The sequence below is a fragment of the Choloepus didactylus genome, chromosome 2 (assembly GCF_015220235.1).
Source record: "Choloepus didactylus isolate mChoDid1 chromosome 2, mChoDid1.pri, whole genome shotgun sequence".
NCBI classification, from domain to species: Eukaryota; Metazoa; Chordata; class Mammalia; order Pilosa; family Megalonychidae; genus Choloepus; species Choloepus didactylus.
In genome coordinates, this window is record NC_051308.1 from 110,867,537 (window position 1) to 110,881,505 (window position 13,969).

The 13,969-nt window shown below is 40.3% G+C and overlaps 1 protein-coding gene across 5 annotated transcripts in view; it reads left to right on the plus strand.

Annotated features, from left to right (window-relative positions):
* Positions 1–974: 974 nt before the first annotated feature.
* ADAR (adenosine deaminase RNA specific) overlaps positions 975–13,969 on the plus strand; it is a 47,794-nt gene continuing 34,799 nt past the window's right edge. For 2 of the 5 annotated variants that reach the window (XM_037825860.1, XM_037825861.1), the window contains exon 1: positions 1,055–1,073. The gene's annotated coding sequence lies outside the window, so the exon portion shown is untranslated. Of the gene's footprint in view, positions 1,074–13,969 lie in introns of all 5 variants that reach the window. The other 3 variants (XR_005215221.1, XM_037825859.1, XM_037825858.1) reach the window with 3 other exon arrangements.

Below are 13,969 nucleotides of genomic sequence, written 5' to 3' on the forward strand. Positions count from 1 at the left end.
CATTAGTTCTACTCCAAGGTAAATACACCAACAGAAATTTTTGTACAAGGGGCACCAGAAGACAGTGTTCATAGTAGCACCGTTGGGGATAGCAAAAAACTGGAAATTGCATATATATTCAACAGATGGAGGATGGGTAAATAAATTATGGCCCTCTCACATAATGGATTACATAGCTGTGAAAATGAATTAAATGCAACTTCCTTCAACAAAAAGGATGAATCCTAGTAACGTGTTCATGAAAATAAAAGTCCTAGAACACTAGATGAAAGTTCAAAAACAAGCAAAAATCTAAAACAAATAAAAATACATTTAGTAATATATGTGAATGTGAAAAAATTAAAGCAATGTAATGATAAACACAAATTCAGGATGGAGGTTACTTCTGAGTGGGAGGCTTCTTATAATTAGATGAATGTTATTCGTAACATTTTAGTTTTTGGGTGGGGTGGAGAGCTAAAGGAGATGTTTATTCTATCAGTAACGATAAATTAATTTAATTTACATGGGCCATCCAAAGACCACTGATTATTGTGTATCATTTAATTTTATGTCCTTGAGGTCCATTTTTTAAAAAAGGATTGTATCTACATAACCTCTCAGGCCTTCCGGCCCGAACATAGTAGCAATGAGTTTACTCAAAGCCATCAGCAAAAACACAACATCCCAAACCGAAGTACCTACTCCCCACCGTGCCCACAACGCCGCTAGCAAACGGGGAAAAACCCACGAAAGACAGCACATAAAGCTCAGCTTTCCTAGCACGTCAACAAGAGGGAAGGATCACGTGGTGCGCCCTCCCACGCCCGGCGCGCCGATGATGTCACCACTTCGCGACCAGGCCATTGATTCCAGACTGAATAGGTAGAGAGGGCTACGTGGTGGGGGAGGGCTACGTGGTGGGGGAAGGCGGGGGGAGGGTTCTTGTGGCAGTGGTGTCGGTTGTGTCTCGAGGAATTGCAAGACCCGGTAAGACGCTTTCCGCTTCTCCGCCATCACCTTCCGCGGCCGGAACGTTGCTTCTCCTGTCCCCGGCTCTAATGGAAAGGGAAGCGCCGGGGCTCCCCGGCACGGTAAAGGTGGCCGCCGGCCCGGGTAGGGATGCGGGTGTTGGAGGACAGCGGCTGGGCTCGGCAGCCTCCCGAGGAAGCGGGCGCCCGGGGCCCTTGTGTTTGCATGCGTCTGTGTACGCCTGTGTGTGCGCGGGTGTAGACGGCAGAGGCTGCGGGCGGATGCCCAGACGCTTGAGCCAGCCGGAGCCCAACAGCTGGTACCAAAGGCCCTTGTTTCCCTCTCTCCAACTCCCCTGCCTTGGAGAGTGATTGGAGAGCGTGGCGCCTGGGACTCGTCCTGGTATCCTCCTTTCTGCGCCTTATCACCCTAAGTGCTTGGAGGACAGGGCAAGCGCCTCATCTCAGGGATAATATCCGCCGCCCTTGCCTTGCTTTCCCCTTGGGACGGTGTGGGCGTGCACGGTAGAGAGCCCACTGCCCAGTCTCGGCCCCCGCGCTCGGCCTCTGTCTGGCCCTGGTGTGGGAGGCCTAGTTGCGTCACCTCCCGTTCCTCTGTTTGGCTTGATTCTTGGGCTCTCTAGAGGGTAAGCCTGCCCCACGTGTTCGTGTTGGTGTCAAGAGTTTGGGAAACTTGCCTTGCAAAAAGGGATACCAGTCATTGGATTTAAAATGCTGTTGGATAGAGTCCCGGCACGCTTAGCGGAGAGAGCAGAGTATAAGGAGGTAGGAGACTTGCACACCAAGGCAGTCACAGTTGCTGGAGAAGGAGGCAGGATTTCTAGACAAGTACTTTTGGAAGCAGAGAATGCAGGAGCATCAAATTGTCGGGAAGTGAGGATGACAACGTTTTTCTCTCCCAAGGGGGCTTGTTTCGGTTTTGTTTTGTCTTTGTTTTTTAAGATCCTGAAATTTTTTTTTCATTATTTCCATTTATTTAACAAACAATTGGGCGCTTGCTCTATAGGAGGCAGGGAAATAGAGTGGAAAAAGGGCATTAATTTTAGAGTCAAGCCTGCCACTTACTAGCTGTGTGACATTGAATGAGTTATTTATCCTTTCCACTCCTCGGTCTTATCTACAAAATAAAGGTAATTATATCTACCTTGCAGGGTTGTCAGAATTTGAAGTGTCTAACTATTATTAGTAAGGGCCCAGCACCCAGACACTTGAACTTGCTGGCTTGCTTAAGGTTTCCCATTGGTATAGCTGCTTGAGAAGCTTTACTTTTTGATATTTGGGATATTTTCCATTATGCCAGATAACAGTAAATCAGACTTTGGGGTAAAAATCTTAAAACTCATAATTGCTCAACTGTAGACTTCATAGAACTTTAGAACTGAAAAGAAGTTAAGACCTCACTTTATTCTACTGATTATAATTTATTTTTATTAAGTACTTGCTGTGTGCCTGATACTGTGCTAAGCATTTTACATACACTAATTCCAGCAATCCAGTGCAATGAGTAGGTATTATCCCCGTTTTATAGATACAAAAGGAATGGCTTGGCCAAGGTCCTGACTTCAGTTAATGGCAGAGCTGGATCTTGAACCCAGGCCTTCAGACTATGTGGTTTGGTCCGTGATGGGGGTGGGGGGATGTGCAGAGTTTAGAGCACCAGCATTTGGTGCAAGAATAACATCTCAAATTGTCTGATGATACATCTTTTAGTTTACATTTTACCCAGCATTGTCCAGATATGAATCAAAATTTGTCCTTTTCACCCAGAGAAAAAAGGAAAGGCTCATGGGCACACAATGCTGGGATCATGGGCACACAGTAGGTATTTGTCAATACTTGTGCAAAGAAGGAAGAATCTTGAGGGATTATTATTTCTGCCAGGATGAGACCCATGCTTAACACATAAAGGCTTTCTTAAGCTAGCTATTTGTATGATATAACACAGTGTAATATGAACATCTTTCTGTTTAATGGCTTTAAAGATTTGAGCTGTGTTTCAGACCAAGTTCGGTATTATTATCTGTGACCAACCGATTAGAGTTTTCATACACGTGAACAACAGAATCTGAGCTTTGGAGTTTCTGTCAAGCTCTTAGAGCAATTTGTTTTGCCATAACATCTGTTAGACTTGGACCATAATGGGTACAGCAGCTTGAGTTAAGTTTTCTGGAGGGTACCGGATGACGGTTTGGCATCAGGCATCAGGGATAAGAGAGTTCAAAATATTAACTTTTCTAAAAATTAAATATTCGGAGAAGATATGTGACTGACATGACTTAATGTGGGAATAGTAAACTGGTTTTAAACAAATTATTTTCTTGGATTTTCTGTTTGGAGATGACTTAAGGCTATGTAGTGATCTATTAGGGACCCACAATGTTCAGATAACCCTACCATATGGACTGTGACTTACACATACCCACTCAGTTCCTCCACCCAAAGAGCTCTAGTTGCTGCCTCCATTACCACCACTAACTGCCCCCACCCCAGCCCTGTGCCTTGAAGCCACCTATTTCACTGTCTTTATCAGGCTTAATGGGACAGTCCCTCTGACATCCGTTCTCCTTTTCCCTCTATCCCACCTCTCTCCCCCACCCTGCAGTGGCCCCCCCTAACACACAGTGAAGCCCTTTCCCAAAAAAGGAGTATATTAATCTATTGCAAATGACAGAAACCCAGTGTAAACTAACTTAAGCAACAAAAGGTCTTTTTTTTTTTTTTTAACCTTTGATCCTTCAACTAAGAAATCCAAAGGCAGGCTTCAGGCATGGCTGGACCCTGGGGCTCAAATGGTGTCATGGCTCTGCCTTTTTCTGCTTCTTTTTGTTTATGGGCCTCAGTCTCTCCTGTTTTCTCTACACAGGATGGAAAAGCTGGCTCCTGGCAATCCCAAGCCTGTGACCTTACAGCTCTCTTCTAGCATTATAAATGAATTATTGTGGACAGGAGGGTAGGGACACCATGAATGGACAGGCTTGCATCACAGGCCTACTCCTGGGATGAAGGAGTAAACTGTCCCTCCGTAACGACATGGTATGGGGAAGTGCAGAGGTAAAAGGCAAGGAAACACAGCAGATGACCGCTGTGGGTGTATGTGTATATACGTGTGCATGTGCTTGCAGAGAACTCGGCTCATACCCCACTGGTATGTTTCAGAACCTTCCAAGTGAAATGAATCCACCTGGTTTGTTCTCCTGTCACACACTGTTATTCTGTTGTAGCACCCTGTCATATGCTCTCTATCCCTTCCAAGCCTTTGGGTCTGCTTCTTGGGCCACCCTTCCCCACTGCTTCATCTGGCTGACTTCTATATATTCTTCTGGATTCAGCTTGTGCTTCTCCTCCTGGAAGCCTACCTTGACCTCCCCTAATGGGTTAGGCACCCCCTCTCCGTTCTCATAAACACCTGAGTGCCACTCGAGTGTAGATTTTTTTCTCTTCGATGACTGTTTACTGGTCAGTTCTCCACTAGACTGACAGCCCTTGAGGACAGAGATGGCTGCCGTTTTCTTTATATTGCCCACCTCCCACTCTTAGCTGGCTTTATTTTTCTTTATAGCACTTACAACCAGCTGACCATGTATATTTGTTTATTGCCTGTCTCTCCTCACTAGAATATCAACTTCATGAGAATGAGGACAGGGGTTTTTGTTTTGCTAACTGCTATATCTCTAGGGCCTAGAACAGCGCCCGGCACATAGTAGGTGCTTAATAAATATTTATTAAATGAATGAATGAAAATCTGTCCACAGGGAGAAAATATTGGCCTCATGCTGATGAATATTCCAATTCTGCTTGATTGATACAGTTCTCACTGTAAATGCCTGTAGACGCTGGCACTGCAGGTCCATCAGTGAAAGGCACAGCTCTTGAACTCGCAGAAGCTGAGGGTTAGGCCTTAAGGGGTAGCCACCTGGAAAACAACACCCTGTGAGATGTTTCCCTTCCTCCAACCTTTACTGAGCTTTGATAGTTGTATATAAAGGCTTTTCCCCTACAGTTTGCATCTTTTTCCATAGGGTATTTACATTTAAAACATTTACTTGAACACTTACAATGTTGCCAGGCACTATTCCAAGCACTTTATAAACAACTCATTCTTTGATTGGAGTTTTGGGATCAAGAATTGTGAACTTAAGAACTTTTTTTTTCTTTTTTATATTCCAAAAAACTCAAAAAAGTTTAAAAAAAAAAAAACCTTTAAAAAATTATAAAACTAGAAATGAGACTGCTCTTCGTCCAGCTCATCCCATCTTCCAGAGGTGGAGCTGCCAATAATAGCTTAGTGTGTAGTGTGTGTCTCCTTTCTGACCTTTTTCTTAAGTTTTTACAGTCATAGCTACATAGATATATTACGTCTTACTGTTTTGTTGCTATTCTTTGGTGTTCACCCAAATGCAGCCAAGCTGTATCTGCTGGTCTGTACCTTATCCTTTCCATAGCTGTCATCAGGGTGCCTCTGCTGCACCCACCACTGCAACCCGGAGGAAAGCTGAATTCCCCAGGGCAAAGCCACCCTGCCTCGGGAAGTGAGGCATAGCTGCACAGGGGACCTGCAGCCCAGAACACCTTCTCTTTGTCCTTCAGGAATTGAGCTGCTCAAACATCTGTATGTAGCCTTCTCCCAGGCAGGTTCTAAACCCAGGTCCTTGGGCCCCACAGAGCACATTCAGCAGAGCACATCCGTCTTCCAGCAGTTACTTGTTGTGCCTTACCTTCGGGGACCCCTACCCATGCTACCCGTAACCCCAACAAAAAAAAAAAAAAAAAAAAAAAAAAAAAAAAAAGGAAAAGAAAAAATACCCTTGTCTTATCTTTCTTTCTTCTTTTAACATACAATGGTTTTCTTACAAATAGAGCTCTTGAGGTAAGAGGACTCTTACTTAACCCCACACTTAACCTGGAAACCTTTCCTAGCTCAACTTCCAGTCCAGGTGCTGTACCCTGTAGTAGGCCTTGATCCCTTTAGTGCTTTAGAAATTTGCTCTATGAAAATTGAATACCAGTTTACCTTGCTGGCAGCAATGTCTGAGTGCTCACCGTGAGTCTTTCTCACCCTACCCTCTCCAGAAATTGATATCATAACAAAGAAGGAAACATCTTAGCAAAATTGAAAAATGCTGTTTCATTTTAATTTACATTTTGTATTATGATTAAGTTTGAACGCTTTGTGCATATGCTTTTTTTTCCATTTAAAAATTTTTCAGTTAATATTTTGCCTATTGATAGATTGTGTAAGGGTTTTTAATATATAAATTACATAGGTGCTCTAAAAACATGAGTATTTGCTCATTGTAAAAAAAAAACAAAACACCAGTTGCGGTGAATATTTTTCCCGTTTGTTGTTTGTAATCTAATTTTGGCTTTATCTTTAAACACACAAAATCTATTTTTCATTTTTTTATAGACACATTTTGTCCTTTTTTATTTCTTCTTCTTGTAAGCTCAAAAATGTTTTTTCCTGATTCTGTGTTCTAGCTCTTTATGATTTGCCTTTTTACCTAAGACTTTTAAAATCTCATATTCTAGTCAATTTTATTTCAAGATTTTAACAAGATATTTGGTGAAAATGTGAAATATTTTGAATAAAATCAGTTTTAATTAGATAAAAGCCTATGTTTTGTTTAAAAGCTGTTTATATGATTGTACTTATATATTTTTTCTTTTTTTATCACTTATCAAAATTTCAAGCTTGCTCCACACACCTGAGATTCAGATAGATCTATAATTCTCATAATTGGAATGTTCTTAGCATTTCCATAAATTACTGAACAAAACAGTGTTTATCAGTGCCTGTCATCTGGTTTAAAGAGGTGCTCTGTTCTAAAAACAGCTTCTCGGTGAGTACCCAAGAAGCTGAATTCAGCCTTTTCCATTATCACTACCCCATTTTTTCCATAAGACTTTTTATATAATTATATATAGTAAACAGCACAGATTTTAAGTGTACCAGTTAGTGAGTTTTGACAGATAAATATACCCATTAAATCACCACCCAAATCAAGTAATAAAACATTTCCTTCACCCTGGAAATTTCCCTCATACCCCTTTCTAGTCACCACCCCCAAAGGCCACCACTGTTCTGGTTCATTAGTTTGTCCGTTGTAGAATTTCATATAAATTGAATTATATGATATGTACTCTCGTCTGTGGCTTCTTTCAGTGACAGTTAACCATGTTGCATGTATTAGTGTTTTATTATATGACTATACAAGTTGTTTACTCATTCATCATTGGTGGACATTTGGGTTTTTTCGGATTTGGTCTATTAAGAATAAAGCTGCACGACTCAGCTGTACACGGTCTGCAAGACACACATTAAATTAAAATATGCAAGTCGGTTAAAAAAAAAATGACTGCTGTGAACATTCTGGTACAAGTCTTTTTGTGGCCATTTGTTTTTACTTTTCTTGGTTAAGTACCCGGGAAGATAATTGCTGAGTTATAGGGTAGTTAGTTGTATGCTTAACCATAGAAGAAACTACCAGTTTTTCCAAAGTGTTTGTACCATTTTATGTATCTGCCAACAGCATATGAAGGTTCTAGGTGCTCCACGTCTTCACCAACATTGGGTATTGTGAGCCTTTTTATTTTAACCATTTGATAACTGTGAAGTGGTATCTTATTGTGGTTTTATCACATATTTCAATTATTTATTTACATAGCTGTTTCTATTTCTAGACTAAGCTTCCTAAAGGCAAGGTTCATGCAATACATAGTTCTTTTTTTTGTTTTTATTAACATTTTTTTTCTTAATTTCAGGATGAAACTTGAAAGTTGTAGACAACTATTAAAAAGTAGATAAAATCACTCATGACCCCACCTCTCAGACATCATTGTTAACATTTTGGTGTCTTTATTGCCAATGCTGTGTTGGTTAGACCACAGATAGAGCAGTTCCAGGATTGGTTAATTCAGCAGCTCAGCCAGTGACTTCACAGCCTCAGGACTCTACTCTGCTCAGGGTGTTGGCCTCTCCTTGCATACTGGCTCCCTCACTGTCTCAAGATGCTGCAGTTCTGGGCATCACACATAGATGGCATTGTCTAGAGGCAGAAAAAAGGGAAGGTTTTGGGGGTTTTTGTTTTTGCTTTTGTTTCTCTTGCATCACTTATTCACAGCAAGGAAACTTTTTCACAGAAGGCCCCTGATGGACTTCTTTTTGTGTTTTGTTGACTAGAGCTGTATCACATGTATCACTGACAAGAAGAATGGAGTTATCAAGATTGGGTTAGATTAGATGAATAGTGCTCCTCCCTCTGGTCTAGGGAAGGAAGCCCGGCATTCTCAAAGAAAAGTAGGCAGATCAGGGATCTCTCTGAAAGGAAGTCAAAGTAAGTAGGTATAAGTGGCCAGCACCATCTGCCACTCAGGCCAATCGTTTTCTAAGTTGCAGTTGTGCTGTATTTACAATTGTATGTTCTTTCCACTTATTATAAAGTAAACATCTCCCATGGCATTTACTCTTCGTAAATATAACTTTTAAGTATTGTATAACTTATGATTGTATCAGAATTTACCATGTCCCCAGTTTGGGATATTAAATGTTTTTCAAGTTGTTTGCTATTATAAACAGTGCCATAGTGAACACAAATAAATTTTCAAATTATTTTCCTCAGGGTGAATTTTTAGAAGTTGCATTGTTAATTACATTTATTTATTATTAATGATAATATAATAGGGTTGTATTGTTAATAATAATGACTTTATTATTAAGTAAGTGAGGTTATAGACATATTGAAGGCTTTTGACACACATTGCCTAATGGCTTTGTAAAAATGTTGTATCCATCAGTTTAATCTTGCCACCAGGATAGGAGAGTGTCTGTTTTTCCTTTCTTCATTTTTCTTTTTCTCCTTCCTCTTTTTTTTTAATTCAGTCATTAATGCATATTCATTTGACAAATGTTTGTTGTGTACCTTCTATATCCAAAGCACTCAGATGGTCATGGGAGAGGCAGAGGGTATATAATTAATCAAATGATCACGCAAATAAATGTAACTACAAATGGTGATAATGATTATATAGAAAGCCTCCTAGGATTATGGGTACTATGAATTTCATGTGTTCTCTGCCCTCTGGCATAGGGACAGGACTATAGTAGAAGTCAGTGGCTTTTTCAAGACTACAAGAGCACTATGTGGTCATTGGGTAACCATGATGGATGGTGACTTTTATGAAGAGTCTGGTGAAGGTAAGCTGGACAGGATTTGGGACCTTGCTTGCAGACCTTATTATGGACCTTTATCCAAAGAGCAATGGGTAGCCACTGGAGGGTTTAAAGCGGGGCGTGGCAGTGACCCAGTCACATTTGAGAACATTTTGGAGAGGACTGGGGTGATTAGATTGTGAAGGTAGCCATGAAGCTTTTCAACCAGCATTAAGTAATCTTGTTTTCCTTATTGCTAATGAGTGAATATATAAATCATATTATTAGTACTGTGATTGAATATTTTCTCAAATATCTGACAGGCATTTGCACTTACTTTTCTGTGAATTGACTATTTATCTGCTGTGATTTTAGCAGAGGCAGCATAAGGTAATGGTTAAGATTACTCACTCTGGAGCCAGTGTACCTGGGTCTGAATCTTGGTTCTGCCAGTAACATTTGGGCAACTTCTGTGACTTTGGTTTGCTTCAGTTTCCTCTTCTGTAACATGGATACAGTAATAGTGTACCTCTCTCTGGGGTGGTTGTGAGGCTTAAAAGATAAGCACAGTGCTTTCTGGTATGAGCAGTGCATATACATGTGCTAGCTTATGCAGATGTATGAGCTTTATACAGACATACACACTTACTTTAACTGTTTGTTGCACCTATGCCTTGTGACCACGAGTCCCCATTTGTTGTTCACTTTTTTATAGATTTATGGTTTTTTAAAACTTTTTACTATGAAAACTTTCAAGCATGATGTCACTTTTTTGAAGTATAGAAATTTTTCTGCAGTGAACATGTCTCAGTCTTTTCTTTTGTGATATCTTCTATTTCTGTGAAACAGCTCACCAGGTTAAATATACTGACTTTGTTTTTTAGTGTTTTAATTTAAAAATTTTTTATATTTTTTTAATCCATTTGAAATTTATTTAGGCTTATTAATATAAAGCAAGCTCTAAGAAGATTTTTGTTTTTCCATATAGTCAGCCAGTTGGCCCAGCTCCATCTGTTGAATAACACTTCTTCCCTTCACTGCTGTTTTTGGCTCCTTATCATGCATTGGATTCTCATACACGCTAGGGTCTAGTTAGGTGAATGTGGTTCTGTTCTCTTAGCCTGTAGGTCAGTTCTTATACCAGTACTGCCCTGATTTAATTAGTGTAGCTGTCTTCTTTTTTTTTAAAATTTAGCCATTCTTGCCCATTTGTTCTTACACTTGAAGTTTAATCATTTTGTCAGATAGTCACTCCTTACTGTCTCCAACCTCATTAGAATTTACAGTAAGCCGTTATTTAATTTGGTACTAGTTGACATTCGTAAACTTGAGCCATCATCTTTGGAAATTGGTATGTCCTTCTAGTTAAGACACATATGCCTCAGGAGAGTTTTGTAATTTTCTTCATGTAAGCTCTTCACAGCTCTAAAGATTATTCTTATATGTTTCCTTTTTTTTTAATGCTTTTTGTTGCTATTAAGAATAAAGATAGTATCTTCCTTCTTTGTATAAGGAAACTAGTATGGTTTGTATATTTCTCTTACATCCAGCCATATTCCTGGACTAGTGTTGGTTCTGAGAGTTTTTCAGTTGATCTTCTTAGATCACCTAGACTTATGATCTTGTCATCTGCATGTAATCTGTTTTTCTTTCCTTTTTAATAGTTTTATCTATTATTTCTGTTTTGTATATGCTAGAATTTCCAAAACAATGTTGAATGGCATATTTCTTTGATTCTAAGACCATTGAGCATAAGGATATACTGTTGATTTAATAATTGCTTTTGGGTGTGCACTATGTTAAATACAAACATACTAGAATTCACATTTCAATATCAGACATATTAGGATGTGAAAAACAATGCATCTCAGATTAAGGAAATAAGGTAAGAATGACAATGGTGGTCCTTCTTATTCTATTTCTCACTCAAATGGAAATGCCTGACTGCCATTGCTAAATATAATATTGGCTGCAGTCTTTGTTTTATTAAATAAATATATTTTTCCCAAATTTTCTAAACAAGGAGACTATTTCAGGTAAGCAGCACCTGTTTAGAAGAGGTATTATGTTGGTTTAATAGGCTTGGAGGTGAAGGGCGATTAGAAGGGTCAGTTTCCTATCCCATGTGCACAGCCCTACCTCTGCCCACAATTCCTGCCTTCTTGGATTTCCTTTGTTAAAGAGAAAATACAGGCTCCGGCACCAGAGATTGAATGCAGAGTGAAAGCATTACTGCCCAGTGGAGAACCAATCCAGTGCAAGGGGTTAGGCCCTGGAAGCCCAGTCTCAGGAGAACGGAATGAAGTGGATATTTAAAACCTGTGCACACAGTCTCTGTCCCATGTTAGAGAATTGAAGTCTCTGGTACCACTGATGAGCAGCTGTTATTTGGGTTAAGCATTGTCTAAGCACCAAACAGGACATTTGCAGGTTTGTTTCAGTAAGCGGTCTCTTGCTGTGAACAAAAGTCAGGATTATAGTGGTCCCAGTAGTCGTTCTAGTGGAATTCGAGTCTATAGGCTAGGCAGCCGTGTTGGGATTCATCAGTTTGTAGCTTGACTATTGAGTGCTCCAAATTGGGCACTCCAGCCCTCTCCTGGGACTCCTGTTGTCCACTGGAGAGAAGGGGTGATAAGGGCAGTAGGCCAGGTCAAGAAGGCGTGGGTGAGGGTTGAAGCGTACCAGTGGAAAGAACAATCTTTAGAACGGTTGCTCCTGACTTTTGTTTAGGGTACACAGATCTATCTGGGACTGTGAAATCTATGGACTATGGCTCAGGGAAAATGCATGTGTTCAGTTTTTCAATAAATATTTTTGAGCACCTGCTATGGTCTGTGTGAGGTACCATGCCAGCATATACCAAGAGCAAAATAAGAATATAGCCCCTAGTCTCATGAAATTTATGGTAAGGGGAACAGATAAAACCAAAGAACTGCCCAAGTAAATATAAAATTACAAGTGTGAAAATGCTCCAGAGGAGAGGTAGAGAGTGCCTGAAAGCATATGACTTAGAGTGAGGGTGGGGGCAGTGGTGGCTGGCTGGGAGGATGCTTCCTGACCTGAGATCTGAAGCATGAATAATGAATGATTTAGGTGAAAGGGGAGACAGCTGATCCAGAGAGAGGAACAGCAAGTGGCAGAAGAGTGCCTGGCAATATAGGAGGAGGGAAAGGAAAGCCCAGGGAGGCTCCCAAAATGAGTGGAGATGGGGTGGGAGTGGGAGGCAGGAAAGGCCTCTGAGCCATCAGGTTAAAGATTTTTGCCTGTATCTTTTTTTTTTTTTTTTTTTTTTTTAATCATCATTTTATTGAGATATATTCACATACCACGCAGTCATACAAAACAAATTGTACTTTCGATTGTTTACAGTACCATTACATAGTTGTACATTCATCACCTAAATCAATCCCTGACACCTTCATTAGCACACACACAAAAATAACAAGAATAATAATTAGAGTGAAAAAGAGCAATTGAAGTAAAAAAGAACACTAGGTACCTTTGTCTGTTTGTTTGCTTCCCCTACTTTTCTACACATCGATCCATAAACTAGACAAAGTGGAGTTTGGTCCTTATGGCATTCCCAATCCCACTGTCACCCCTCATAAGCTACATTTTTATACAACTGTCTTCGAGATTCATGGGTTCTGGGTTGTAGTTTAATAGTTTCAGGTATCCACCACCAGCTACCCCAATTCTTTAGAACCTAAAAAAGGTTGTCTAAAGTGTGCGTAAGAGTGCCCACCAGAGTGATCTCTCGGCTCGTTTTGGAATCTCTATGCCACTGAAGCTTATTTCATTTCCTTTCACATCCCCCTTTTGGTCAAGAAGATGTTCTCCATCCCACGATGCCGGGTCTACATTCCTCCCCGGGAGTCATATTCCACGTTGCCAGGGAGATTCACTTCCCTGGGTGTCTGATCCCACGTAGGGGGGAGGGCAGTGATTTCACCTTTCAAGGTGGCTTAGCTAGAGAGAGAGGGCCACATCTGAGCAACAAAGAGGCATTCAGGAGGAAACTCTTAGGCACGAATACAGGGAGGCCTAGCCTCTCCTTTGCAGCAACCGTCTTCCCAAGGGTAAAACTTATGGTAGAGGGCTCAACCCATCAAACCACCAGTCCCCTATGTCTGTGGTCATGTTAGCAACCATGGAGGTGGGGTAGGCGAATACCCCTGCATTCTCCACAGGCTCCTCAAGGGGGCACTACATCTTTTTTTTTTTTTTTTTCCTTGTTTGTCTTTTTTCTTTTCTTTTTTTTTTTTTTTTTAACTTTCCCTTCTTTTTTCAAATCAACTGTATGAAAAAAAAAGTTAAAAAGAAAACAAACATACAATAAAAGAACATTTCAAAGAGACCATAGCAAGGGAGTAAGAAAAAGACAACTAACCTAAGATAACTGCTTAACTTCCAACATGTTCCTACTTTACCCCAAGAAAGTTACATACTATAGCAACATTTCAGTGAACTTGTTCCTACTACATCCATCAGAAATTAACAGACCATAGTCATTTCTGGGCATCCCCAGAACGTTAAATAGCTTATCTGTTCTTCTTGGATTATTGTTCCCCCTTCCTTAATTGCTCTCTACTGCTAGTTCCCCTACATTCTACATTATAAACCATTTGTTTTACATTTTTCAAAGTTCACATTAGTGGTAGCATATAATATTTCTCTTTTTGTGCCTGGCTTATTTCGCTCAGCATTATGTCTTCAAGGTTCATCCATGTTGTCATATGTTTCACGAGATCGTTCCTTCTTACTGCCGCGTAGTATTCCATCGTGTGTATATACCACATTTTATTTATCCACTCATCTGTTGAAGGACATTTGGGTTGTTTCCATCTCT